This window comes from Lepidochelys kempii, chromosome 11, assembly GCF_965140265.1.
Source record: "Lepidochelys kempii isolate rLepKem1 chromosome 11, rLepKem1.hap2, whole genome shotgun sequence".
NCBI lineage: Eukaryota > Metazoa > Chordata > Testudines > Cheloniidae > Lepidochelys > Lepidochelys kempii.
In genome coordinates this window covers 79,810,651-79,824,567 of record NC_133266.1, presented here as the reverse complement: position 1 = coordinate 79,824,567, position 13,917 = coordinate 79,810,651, and positions in this window count along the sequence as shown.

Below are 13,917 nucleotides of genomic sequence, written 5' to 3'. Positions count from 1 at the left end.
CCTCTGCTGCACAGCTCCAGAAGAATGAGTGTATTTTTTGACCTATTCCTCAGCCATGGAATAACTAGGGATCTGACGACAGGTAACAATCCTGCCCTGGTCTGCAGAGGATAGACAGATGGGGCTCATGGGCCATTTCCGTCTCTGCCTTCTCTCATGCACTAAGGAGCAGCCAGACTTCATGAGCAAGGGATGTTGAGTGAGCCCCAAAGTCATTTATTGGCCCTGTACTGGATCTGAGAGGAAGTGGGTGACCCATAGAAATCAGGACAATGCTGGAATTCTCCAGAAAACTGGCACGTCTCCATCCCGGGGAGTGCAGGAGGAGGGGTTGGCTCCTCAGCGGCTGGGTTTGGCCATCTCCTCTTAGTAAGCATGGACAGCTCTCTGCACAGCAGGAAACTCGCTCCAACTGTGTGAGCCCCACGGACCCTTCCCGGCCTGTGGCCTGTCAGTGGGAGCAGGAAGAGAAATAACAGACTGAGGTGATAACAGAGCAGCTTCCTACCTGTGCGATGACAGCGTGTGAGCCACACAGGTCAGAACCACGACCTGGGGGTGGGAGCGAGCCAGCAAGGCCGTGGCCCTCAGCGCTGCTTTTCTGGCTCTGGGATCACAGACGTTGTCGAGCCAGATTAAGATCCCTCCCACGACGTCTCCAACCTGAAAGAATGCCAGGAAGTTGAGGGATGGATTAATCAAAGAGTGGCTTCCTCCCAGGGAAGCCCTCCTGTCAGCCCTGCAAGCCGCCTCTGACCTCAGTTTCCCATCTTGGCTCCTCCCTAATCTGAAGAAAGAGGCTTTGACAAGTCCAGGAACCCCAGTCTTCCTGAGGTCTGGTTTAGCACCTTAAAGCTCAGAAACACACACAAAAGCCTTCCCCAAAACCTAACAGGGGGCACAGCCGAAACTCCCCTGATGTCCCAGGGTCTTCCCTGCCATGGCAAACTGCTCTCAGCCCTGCTCTCAAAGGCTTCCCTGCAGGAGCCTTTCCTCAGTCTCTGCAGCTTCCTGTTGCTCTTTCTAGCACAATCAGTTCCTCCAGACCAGGGGTCTCAACCTAGTTTCCATTGTGGGCCACATCCAATCCTACCTGTTTGGCCCTGAGGATGTCCCATGGGGCGCAGCTCTGTGCTGATTGGGACGCAGGCTGAGAACCACTGCTCCAGACCCCAGAGCCCATCCTAGAGATGGCAGGCCGGGCTAGTTGGATGGGGCGAGCCAGCTCCAGGCCCCAGCCCTAAGGAGAACCTCTGTGCTGTGGGATTGTAAAACCTGCCGTAACAAATCTTAAAGCCGGCTCTCTACCCTCGGGCTCAGGCTCTGGCACCAAGAACAGCAGTGTAGACATGGTGACTTGGGCTGGAGCCCAGGCTCTGAAGCTCCCCTCCTCCCTGGGCTTCAGAGATCAAAGTCCAGCCCAAGCCCAGAAGAGTCTGCATTCCTCTTTTGGCCCCACAGTGCCAGCCCTGAGAGCCCAAGTCCATAGGGCCAGGAGGCTTTCAGGCTCCTGCTGCAGAGTTTGCAGCACAGGCTAGACAGACCCTAAAGGGACAAGCCCCCCCCGAGGGCTCTTCCATGAGGAATTGGTCATGGCTCTTGCCTCTCTCGAACAAGGAGCAGGAGTTACAGCCCTGGGTGGAGGATTCTGGTGACCTGTTCTGCTAGCGGGGTGGGAAACGGGATCAGAGCTTGGGAGAGACAGAGAGAGACGTGCAAAGCCAAATTCTTCCTGATACTTCAGCTGGAAAACAAGGCCCTGCAGCATGTCTGAGGAAACCATGTCTGCTCCTGGAGCCTAATGTGGAGGCTCGTCAGCAGACTAGGTGAGTGCTGCCTTGCCAGGGCTGGGGCTGTCACACTCCTTCAGTGTGGCTGGGCGTCCTCAGGGAAGTGTCAGAGCTCCTTCGGGCAGAGAACACTTCAAAACCTGATGCCGCGGATCCCCGCGGCCAAGCGCTGAATGGCAAGGGGCTGAGCCAACCTTCAAAGCACCATGCCAGTGTGTCCCAGGAACGGTTTCCTAGGAGAGGCGATTCTCCTGTCCCCCTCTCTGCCCAGCACCCCCTTGCCCCACTGCGGGCGTCTCTTACTCTCTCCATCTTGTCTCCGTGGAGAGATACGATGGCCCTCAGCTCTTCCTCTGCGGCTCTAAATCTCTGCAGGGTGGGTGTTGTCAGACCCTGCACGGCTGTCATCAGCAGGGCGTGGAGCGGGTCTGAGGAAGGGTGCTCCCCGAGGGTCTGCAATGAACAGGGACAAAGCCTGTGGGGACTGAGTTTTTCCCTCGGGCAGCTGCCCTGGAACAGTCTGTCCCCGGGGGAGGCTGCCAGCGCCGAGGGAGCCTGGAGACTCCGGCTGAGCCCATTTCTTAAAAAGCCTCCCCAGGTGCCAAGGTTTCCTCAGCCTTTCGTCCACGCTCTGTCCCCCTCTCCTGAGAAGAGACGGGAGGTTCTCGGGCAGTGTGGGGACCCCAAGGGCCACCCCATTTCCTCCCTCTCTAGCCCCTCCTCCCAGGATGCCCAGCTTTTGCTGAGAAAGCCTCAATGTCCTGCAAAGCCCATTCGAGTTGCTCCTTGAGTGTCGCCGAGGGCTCACTGGAGAACCTGCCCCATGTCCCATCCCACCCCGAGCGCCTGAGGAGATTGGCTCAGCAACTCTGGCAGCCCACAGTGTCTGCGAGGAAAGGAGTGAGAATAGGGCCCAAAGGGAAACGCCCTCTTCCTTCCCCACCCCGCAGCGTGAGGCGCTGCCAGAAAACAGGCAGGAATCGCCGGCAGGAGAAAAAGTAGCTGAGACTGAAGGAGCGAGTCTGCCTGTCTGAGGAGAACCCCAAACCGTGGGCCTCCGGGGCCAGGCTCCTGTGGGTCAGAACTCACTGGGCACAATGTTACTCCTGGGGGCCCGGTTCCAGGGTCACCTCACCCCAGGGCCTGGGGTGCTGGAGGCCTTTGCCTGGGTGTCCCAGGGCAGCCCCTGGGGATTGCTGCGGCTGGCCTGCGTGGCGCTGGATTAGCACCGTCTGTCCTGGATGCCCGCAGCTGAGGACGCAGCAGAGCACACCGGAGTGGCCGACTCGCCTCCACACTCCAGCCCCCCGGCACCTCAGGAGCTCCCAGAATTGCAGACTTTTGTACGTGCTGCAGGGTGCTCTGTCCCTGACAGCAAGAGTCACAAGGGCGTCGAGGTGCCTTTGTAACTCGGACGGAGCCCAGATGTCAGCAGGCGGGATCGAACCTGGGATCTCAATGCAGGAGCCGCTGCCACAGGAGCTAAAACCCATGCGGCTGTTAGCTCAGGCTGGAGAGCAGACTCATCGGTTCTGTCTCGAAGTGGTCCTGGTGCCACGAGATGGGCCAGAACCCCACAGCCAGGAGATATGCGGGTCACCCCAACAAGGGCAGGGATGGGCCTGGTCTGACTTTCAGCCGTGCCTGTGGGCCATGGGAAGTGCCTCAGAATCAGGCACCTGAGCCAGGCACGTCTGCCAATCCCACGAAGCACCCCTGGGCTTCTTGAGGTGCCTAAACCCCCTTGTCAAACTGGGCCTCCTTCGACAACCAGAGAAACTCGTAAAGACTGGCTGGAGTTGATCACACTTCAAGAGTGTTCCTTTTCAGCCCCCTGAGCAAGGGGCAGGTCGTTCTCCTGTCAGAGATCCCAGCTCCGGGAGATATGAACACACACAGCAAGGGGTGCTTTCCATGAGCACAGCCACACAGCGTCATTACCATCGTCCTAGGGGAGATGCTCGTTAATGAGGAGACGGGAGCGCGCTCTTCTTCCTGCTCTTCTGGGCTCCCTTTTTCCCACTTCTCCTTCGTCTCCGACGGCTCCTTCTTCGTCCCTGCAGCAGAAAGAAACATTCTTAACATTTTGCTTTTCCATGTCTTCTCCCTGGTTTCCAGAGGGTGGAATCATAGAATCATAGAATCATAGAATATCAGGGTTGGAAGGGACCCCAGAAGGTCATGTAGTCCAACCCCCTGCTCAAAGCAGGACCAATTCCCAGTTAAATCATCTGGGAAGCTGGGCACAGAGCCCTGAAGCGAATTGCCCCGGCTCAGACTGAAGGTTGTTGGCAGAGCTGAGCAGAGAACTCCGATCTCATGCCTCTTAGCCGGGGCTTTTACCAAAGAAGACTTCTTCTTACCTCGGGGCCGGTTTCTTTTCTTTTCTACTCTTCCTCTCCCCTTGCCCACCTTTCCTGTCAGTGACGGGCGACAGGCCTCATTTTGCATTTAACCCCCCAAGAAGGAATGACTCAGCTCTGGTACGGTTCCCAGCTGTGACCTGCTGAGACCACGGGAGCATTTTCCTGATGAAAGGGACCCGATCCAGTGTTAGGATATAGATATTCAGGCCTGTCTGTAAAGGCCTAGACTCTAAGAATTTAGGTGTATTCTTATCGCTTGGCTAGTTCTAGAGGTATAAAAGAAAGAAATCACTGTCTGCCGGTGTAAGGGCCTTCTCTTACTGTGACAGTTTGTGGCCCTGTGCTTAGGTTCATGCCTTTGGCTAAGCAGCAGAGGCAGCCATAAGCTGGGAAGCGACCGGTCACATCCTCACATTCCAACCTAGTCACATTGAAATAAGGTACTATTGGGCTGTTAGGCACTATCAGGACAGGATTGTATTCCTATCACCTCCAGAGAAAGATAATCTAGGCATGGCCCAATATCTAAACAAATACTTTGCCTCAGTCTTTAATAAGACTAAAGAGGATCTTAGGGATAATGGTAGCATGATAAATGGGAATGAGGATATGGAGGTAGACATCACCATATCTGAGGTAGAAGCGAAACTCAAACAGCTTAATGGGACTAAATCGGGGGGCCCAGATAATCTTCATCCAAGAATATTAAAAGAATTGGCACAAGAAATTGCAAGCCCATTAGCAAGAATTTTTAATGAATCTGTAAACTCAGGGGTTGTACCGTATGATTGGAGAATTGCTAACATAGTTCCTATTTTTAAGAAAGGGAAAAAAAGTGATCCAAGTAATTATAGGCCTGTTAATTTGACATCTGTAGTATGCAAGGTCTTGGAAAAAATTTTGAAGGAGAAGGTAGTTAAGGACATTGAAGTCAATGGTAAATGGGACAAAATACAACATGGTTTTACAAAAGGTAGATCGTGCCAAACCAACCTGATCTCCTTCTTTGAGAGAGTAACAGATTTTTTAGATAAAGGAAACGCAGTGGATCTAATTTACTTAGATTTTAGTAAGGCGTTTGATACTGTGCCACATGGGGAATTATTAGTTAAATTGGATAAGATGGGCATCAATAGGAAAATTGAAAGGTGGATAGGGAATTGGTTAAAGGGGAGACTACAACGGGTCCTACTGAAAGGTGAACTGTCAAGTTGGAGGGAGGTTACCAGTGGAGTTCCTCAAGGATCAGTTTTGGGACCAATCTTATTTAATCTTTTTATTACTGACCTGGGCACAAAAAGTGGGAGTGTGCTAATAAAGTTTGCAGATGATACAAAGCTGGGAGGTATTGCTAATTTAGAGAAGGACCGGGATATCCTACAGGAGGATCTGGATGACCTTGTAAACTGGAGTAATAGGAATAGGATGAAATTTAATAGTGAGAAGTGTAAGGTCATGCATTTAGGGATTAATAACAAGAATTTTAGTTATAAGCTAGGGACGCATCAACTAGAAGTAACGGAGGAGGAAAAGGACCTTGGAGTATTGGTTGATCATAGGATGACTATGAGCTGCCAATGTGATATGGCTGTGAAAAAAGCTAATGTCGTCTTGGGATGCATCAGGAGAGGTATTTCCAGTAGGGATAAGGAGGTTTTAGTACCGTTATATAAGGCACTGGTGAGACCTCACCTGGAATACTGTGTGCAGTTCTGGTCTCCCATGTTTAAGAAGGATGAATTCAAACTGGAACAGGTACAGAGAAGGGCTACTAGGATGATCCGAGGAATGGAAAACTTGTCTTATGAAAGGAGACTCAGGGAGCTTGGCTTGTTTAGCCTAACTAAAAGAAGGTTGAGGGGAGATATGACTGCTCTCTATAAATATATCAGAAGGATAAATACCAGAGAGGGAGAGGAATTATTTAAACTCAGTACCAATGTGGACACAAGAACAAATGGATATAAACTGGCCACTAGGAAATTTAGATTAGAAATTAGACGAAGGTTTCTAACCATCAGAGGAGTGAAGTTTTGGAATAGCCTTCCGAGGGAAGTAGTGGGGGCAAAAGATCTATCTTGCTTTAAGATTAAACTCGATAAGTTTATGGAGGAGATGGTATGATGGGATAACATGGTTTTGGTAATTAAATATTCATGGTAAATAGGCCCAATGGCCTGTGATGGGTTTTTAGATGGGGTAAGATCCAAGTTACCCGGGAAAGAATTTTCTGTAGTATCTGGCTGATGAATCTTGCCCATATGCTCAGGGTTTAGCTGATCGCCATATTTGGGGTCAGGAAGGAATTTTCCTCCAGGGCAGATTGGAAGGCCCTGGAGGTTTTTCGCCTTCCTCTGTAGCATGGGGCACGGGTCACTTGCTGGAGGATTCTCTGCTCCTTGAGGTCTTCAAACTACAATTTGAGGACTTCAATAGCATAGATATAGGTGTGAGGTCTTTTTTAGGAGTGGTGGGTGAAATTCTGTGGCCTGCATTGTGCAGGAGGTCAGACTAGATGATCATAATGGTCCCTTCTGACCTAAATATCTATGAATCTATGAAAGGGAAGTGCCTAGAAAATGTAAAAGGAAACTTAGTTTGATAGCATCCTGTCTGGCAAGAACTCACTTATCAATAGCTGGGATGTGAAATCTTCACTTCTGTATTGTTTTGTCATTATACTTCCCACTTTGCTATTGTTTGTCTGTATAATCTCTCTGGTTCTGTGATTGTTCCTGTCTGCTGTATAATTAATTTTGCTGGGTGTAAACTAATTAAGGTGGTGGGATATAATTGGTTACATAATCATGTTACAATATGTTAGGATTGGTTAGTTAAATTTCAGGAAAATGATTGGTTAAGGTATAGCTAAGCAGAACTCAAGTTTTACTATATAATCTGTAGTCAATGAGGAAGTGAGGGGGTGTGGGTGTGGGTGGGGGTGGGCATGTGGGTGTGGGAGATGGGAACAGGGAATGGGGGTAAGAAAATTGGAATCATGTTTTGCTAAAGGGGGAGATGGGAAAAGGGAATGGGGGTAAGAAAATTGGAATCAAGTTTTGCTAAAGGGGGAAATGGGAACAGGGAATGGGAGTAAGGAAGTGGGAATCATGTTTGGCTAAGGGTAGGAATGGGAACAGGGACACAGGTGTAAGGCTCTGTGGTGTCAGAGTTGGGAAGGAGGATACTTAGGAAGGAAACTGGAATCATGCTTGCTGGAAGTTCACCCCAATAAACATCGAATTGTTTCCACCTTTGGACTTCGGGTATTGTTGCTCTCTGTTCATGTGAGAAGGACCAGGGAAGTAAGTGGGTGAAGGAATGAGCCCCCTAACATCCAGGAGAAAAGAAATGATTTCCTCCAACATCCAGCCTCTCTGTTCCCTTTACAGCCTGGAGTAATGTTAGTACTCCCCACCCCACAGTGCCAGAATCCAAGAGGGGGTGACCTGACATTGTCAGCTCTCCCCACCTCAGCGATGGACCTCTGCCACCCTCTCCAAGAGGATCCGGCACTAAATGGATTCCAGAGTCTGTGGTACCCATCACTGTCCCATGAGACGGCCCTGATGTGGAAGTGTAAGGGGACTATTGGCCCCTTACTCAAACTCAGTGGGGTTTTTGGTTGGCTAGGTCCCAGTCCCAAAAGGAAGGGGAAGGGTGGATGGGAAACCAGGACTCTGATACTGACAGTCCTCAGGGGCCATGGGGAGAGGCCAGTGCTCCAGGTCAGCCTGATTGACAGGGCGGGCAGGATAATGACGGAGTCAGGGGGTCAGAAAGGTCCCCGTCCTCCGCGTGAGCTGGAATTGCCTGGCTCAGGCAGCGTGGGGCCGAGCTAAGGAGAGAGCAGGGGCCCGAGCTGAGCTGGGGAGCAGAGGCGGGCCAGCCAGCAGGGCAGAGAGACAGCCCAGGGAGAGCAGACCCTGGGCTGGGAGCAGGGCTGCAGCCACAGAGCCAGCGGGGCCGGAGAAGCAGCCCCGGGGGCTGGAGGCAGAGCAGCAGCATCCGTGCTGAGGCAGGGTGGAGCCGGAGCTCGAACAGTGGGGCTGGGGCTGGAGCAGTCTGGAGCTGGGTGCGGAGAGCAACGGGGGCCAGCCAAGGGGGGACCCTGGCAAAGGGCCCAGCGCAGAGAGACACCCCCAGCCGAGGGTCCTTGCAGGCCAGACTGGGAGGGGGATCTGAACCCGGGGGGAAGGAGGGACCCACTCCCCAAAGCCCGGAGGGGTGTGGTCACCACCAGAGCAAGTGTCCAACCCGCTGCATCCCTGCAGCACAGCCAGGGCCGGAGAAGGGGCCTGGGACTTACAAGGAACCAACTGTGAACGGCCCTGACGTTCCAGAGACATGATTTGTGACGTTCCCTGCCACAGAGCGGGGTGATGTGTTTTCTTTCATCTTTCCCATTTTTCCTTATTCTTTTTTAAATTAATTGCTGATTAAATAAACTGTATTTGCTTTAAATCGTATGTAATGATCAGTGGGTCAGGGAAGCGCCCAGTGCAGAGAGAGCACCTCGGAGTCGGGACACCCTAGCCCCTGTCCTGGGTGGCCACAGCAAGGTTGGGGGTCGAGCCCCCCAGGAATCCTGGGCCCAGCCTTGTTGAGGACTCTGCCAGACAGAGTGGAAGGGGAGTCCTCCAGGGCAGGGAGGCCTCTGGGGAAAGGAAGTGGGAGCGAGGACTCAGATCCTTCCTCTAGCCCATTTCACCGGAGAAGTGCAGAAGCCAGGAAAGTTCCCCACAATAGCGGGACCGTTCCCCCGCTTCCATAAGGCTTGTAGACTGACTGGTGAGAGTATTCCTCACATGCTCCTTGCTAACCATGTGATTTGTATCCTCACCTGTAAGATCCAGTTCAACTTGGTCTTGCTTCTCCTGCAGCTTCTCCTCCTCTGACTCCACCTGGTTCTTGGCTGCTTTCTTCTTCTTCTTCTCCTTCTTCAGGGAAAAGCACGTCCACCTTCTTGGAGAGGAAACTGTTCTCTCCTCATCGCTATCTGCCATCGAGTTGTCAGACTGGCTACAGACACAGAGTCTCTTCATGCCTGATAGGATCTTCCACGAGCATTTGCTTCTCGTGGGCTTCTCTGGCAAGGCCTGTTCTTGCTGGCTGATGGCAGAGCATGCCTCCATGGCTGCCGGTTGGACGACCACCGTGTGCACATGGCTCTCTCTGTGCTCCCGAGAGGTGAGTCTTTGAAAAAAGGAACGAAGCCTGGAATAGAAAGACGGAGGAAATGGGTTTTTCTGTCCTACTCTAAAGGAAGGGAATTAGTCTGCCCAGGATTCCCAGATCCAAGAGAGTGGTCTTTTGAAGCCATCTGCTCCTCTAATAGCCAGGAGTGGTTCATACAACCAAGAACATAAGCAACAAAAGACTGGCCACACTGGGTCAAACGAAAGGTCCATCTAGCCCTGTATCCTGTCTTCCGACAGTGGCCAGTGCCAGATGCCCCAGAGGGAATGAACAGAGAATCATCAAGTGATCCATTCCTGTTGCTCACTCCTGGCTTCTGGCAAACAGAGGCTAGGGACACCATCCCTTCCCATCTTGGCTAACAGCGATTGATGGACCGATCCTCCATGAATTTATCTAGTTCATTTTTGAATCCTTTTTTGTTTGAAATTTGCTACTTATTAACACAGGCTTCAATGGGGGCACTTCGATTTGAACCAAGGACCACTTAATGTGCAGTCGAACACTCTATCACTGAGCTCTACCCCCATGACTAGACCCAGCCCCAGGTGAAGACATTTGAGACCATGGTGAAAGAGGAATTCTTCTGGGGAAGTTCCAGGTCCCGTGTTATGCAGGAGGTCAGACTTGATGATCAGGCCTGGCCTTAGAGCCTTTGAAACTGTGAATTTATGAACCTAAAGTTGCCTTTAACGGCGAGTATGAAAATTGCTGCTCCTGTCCAAGAGGAAATGCTTTGAGGTTTCCTTGGGGAGAGGCACCAGGATCCCCGTTCCACCTTTGTCACAGTCTTTCTTGGACACAGCACATCACAGCTTCTCCCCTTTTGCTCTATAACAACAAACCTCCACGCACCAGATCCGTAATCCCATCCTAGCCCAGTCACTGGCTCCAGTTCCTAGTCTGACTCTCACCCCATGGAGCTCACGCCTCCTCTGCCAATGGACAGACATGGAAACAGCCAAGGTCAATTTCTGTTTTCTTTGCTCATTGCCGGGGCCTAGTTGCAAAAATGCTTCATTATTAACCCCACTCCTTTGCGCACAGAATGTTGGGACTCTGGGAACAGACAGGGCCAAGCCAAAAACCAAGACACCTCTGTTCCCAGAGAAGCCAGGAAAAGGAACAAAGGATTGTCACCTAGAAGGCTTGAGGGTCTGGGAGGATGGATTAGCAACTGCAAATATGTTGACTTATTCTCAACTATTCCAAAATCTGGACTGTATTAGCCGGGGGAAAATAACCAGTAAACTTTAAGTGAAGAATTTCCCATACTATTTATAACGTCCAATCAGAACAATAGGCCACCCAAACAATGACAAAGAAATCACAGCGAGACCCATGACAAATTTAGGCTGCAGTTTATTTAAACCCCTTTCCTGGAAAGGAATTGCAGGGGGGATTTGACACGTCTATTTTATGTAGCCCAATGGGGGAATAGTAGAATTTGTAGAGAGTTTTGAAGTCTCTCTCCATGAGATTATTTCTGAGAGAACTACCAAGATGGCAGCCAGGGGATGGGAGTGGAGCTGGGTCACTTTCAATAGCTTCAGATTTATTTCTTCAGCATATTTGAGCTCATTTATGTGTCTTTCAATCATGTAAATTCTGAGACCGATCTTGTCTCAATACACATACATTAGACAATCATGACATGAGACAGATGGTTTCTATTCACTACTTGAAGGCAAGGAGTGCATTAGGGGCAACTCCGAGGGAAATACTATTGATGGAGCTATCAGTCTAAATTCTACACCAGTTTTTTATCTTCCCTTTAGGTTATAGCCATGGAAATTCACCCATGCTAGTCTGCTGAAAGATAAAAGCATCGAAATCTGCCTCCAAAGACCGTGACAGGCTGAAGCAGACGGAGAAGGGAGAGATGCCCACATTCAAATCAAAACGGAACGCTGAGACCTGACTGTTGCAACGCTGGCCCCCACCCGTCCCTGCACCGGGGAGGGGGGGCCAAGCTGAGCTGAGAAGAGCCAGAATTGACCAATGAACATTGCCAAAGAGCCCCAGTAACACGCCAGCAGCCCCCCATCCACCACCCCCTCCAGCCCCCTGCATCTCCCGCCCAGCGGCAGCCTCGCCCGTCAGCGCCTCCGCCTCCCTCCCCACTCCTCCCGCCCGCCGCAATCGGCTGTTCTGCGGTGCGCAGGAGGCTCTGGTGGGGAAGGGGCAGGAGCGAGGGCATGGCAGGCTCGGGGGAAGGGGCAGGGGCCTTGGGGGAAGGGGTGGAGAGGTGGCAGGACCTGGGGCAGAGCAGGGGGTTGAGCAGTGAGCACCCCACAGTGTATTGGAAAGTTGGCATCTGTAGCTCCATTCTCGGAGTCAGCGCTGTGCAAGGAGCCGCGTATTAACCTCTGACGAGCCGCATGCGGCCCCGGAGCCCCAGGTCGGCCACCCCTGCCCGAGGGGAAGGAGGCACCAACCTGTCATGTGCGATCGAAGGAGCAGGAAAAGAATCTGGGAATTACCTTCTGTAAAAACTCATCTTTTGTCGAAAACCTGTGGAAAAAGCTGATGCAAGAAGTTGTTGACAGAGGGATAGTCCGCGTCTCTCAGCAGCTCCTTGGGTCACCAGCCGTTGTCAACCAAGGCAGTTGGCAGACTGAAGGCAGGGCAAGAATGCTGAGGCCAAACAGTCTTTGCTGTTGGCATCCGTGACCTCACAATCAACTTAAGCATCAACACACACAGACCCCCCACCCAGAGAGACACGCACACACAGAAGCTGGTAACATTTACAACATGGAGAGATGCACCCAAAATCTTGAGGACTTTTGATTTGGGGGAGGGCATCATCGGCGCTGACTGCATGGGTGCCCCGAGGCTGGAGCACCCATGGGGAAAAATTAGTGGGTGCTTAGCACTCACCAGCAGCCAAGCTCTGCCCTCCCCCAGAGCATCTCCCACTGACCAACTCCTCCCCCACCCTGCCAGGGCCCAATATTCCCATTGCTCTGACTGCTTGCTGTGTGCGCCATGATCTCTGTGAGAGTAAGGGGGAGACGTTTATGGCGGGCTGGGAAGTTGAGGCAAATCGCCTGGCCGCTGGTTACGCGCAGCCAGGCACCAGGGCGGTTCGAAGAGCACAGCGGGGCGCGCTGCGCATCAGACAAGCTTTGAAAACCCAGTTTCATGGCTGGCCAGGCTACGGGGTGACAGTTCTGTTTGTTTCTCCTTGATGAAAACCTGCCCCCTTGGTTCTCTCTACGTCCCTGTAAGCCAACCGCCCTCCCCTCCCCACTTCGATCACCGCTGGCAGAGGCAAGAAAGTCATTGTTTCAAATTCATGCATCTTTATTCATTCGTCACACAAATAGAGGGAGAACTGCCAAGGTAGCCCGGGTGGGGTGCGGGAGGAGGGAAGGACCAGGCCACACTGCACTTCAAAACTTCTTGAATGCCAGCCGTCTGTTGCTTGAGCAAACCTCTGGGGTGGAGTGGCTGGGTGCCCGGAGCCCTGCCCCCCGCGCTCTTGGGCGTCTGGGTGAGGAGGCTATGGGGCTTGGGGGGAGGGCGGTTGGTTACACGGGGGCTGCAGTGGCAGTCTGTGCCTTTCCTGCGCCTCAACCATACGCCGGAGCATCTCAGTTTGATCCGCCAGTCGCCTCAGCATTGCATCCTGCCTCCTCCCATCATGCTGCGGCCACCTTTCCTCTTGAGCCCGCCAGCTCTCCTGTTGCTCCCGGCACCTGTCCTCTCGCGCGTCCCTCCTGTCCTCGCGTTCATTCTGTGCTTTCTGGGCTCTGCCACTGTCTGCCTCCACGCATTGGGCTGGGCTCTTTCAGGCTGGGTGGACGGCACGAGCCCAGAGAACGGTTCATCGCGAGTGTGTTTTTTTCCCCTTCTTATCTGTGCCAGCCCCTGGGATGGAGATGCGAGTGGCAGCCTTGAAACATTTGCAGCTGCCGGAGGGAAAAAAGGGAGAGTAAAACTGAAAGAGACACACTGGCCATTTCAAAGGAGGGGCTGATGTTTTCGGGTTAATGCGCAGCACAAACCCAACTAACCGCCCCCCCAACACACGCCCCCCCCTCCAATTCTCTGGCATGATCGCTTCTCCCCTCCCACCACCGCGTGGCTAACAGGCAGGATGATTTCTTTTCAGCCACAGGCAAACAGCCCAGTAGGAACAGCCACCTCTGAATGTCCCCTTAATAAAATTCCCCGATTTCAACCAGGTGACCGTGAATGATGTCACTCTCCTGAGGATAACACAGAGAGAGAAAGAACGGATGTTGCTTGAATGCCAGCAAACACCGGGACCACACGCTGCCATGCTTTCTTATGCAATGATTCCAGACTACGTGCTACCAGCCTGCCGTGGGAAACTGTCCTACCATGGAGGACGCGATAAGGCTGCCCTCCCCAGAAACCTTTTGGAACGGCTTTGGGAGTACCTCCAGGACAGCTTCATTGAGATGTCCCTGGAGGATTTCCCCTCCATCCCCGGACACGTGAACAGACTTTTCCTATAGCTGTACTGGCCGCAAATGCATCCCAAGTCTTCAGGGCAAATTAATCATTAAACACGCTTGCTTTTAAACCGT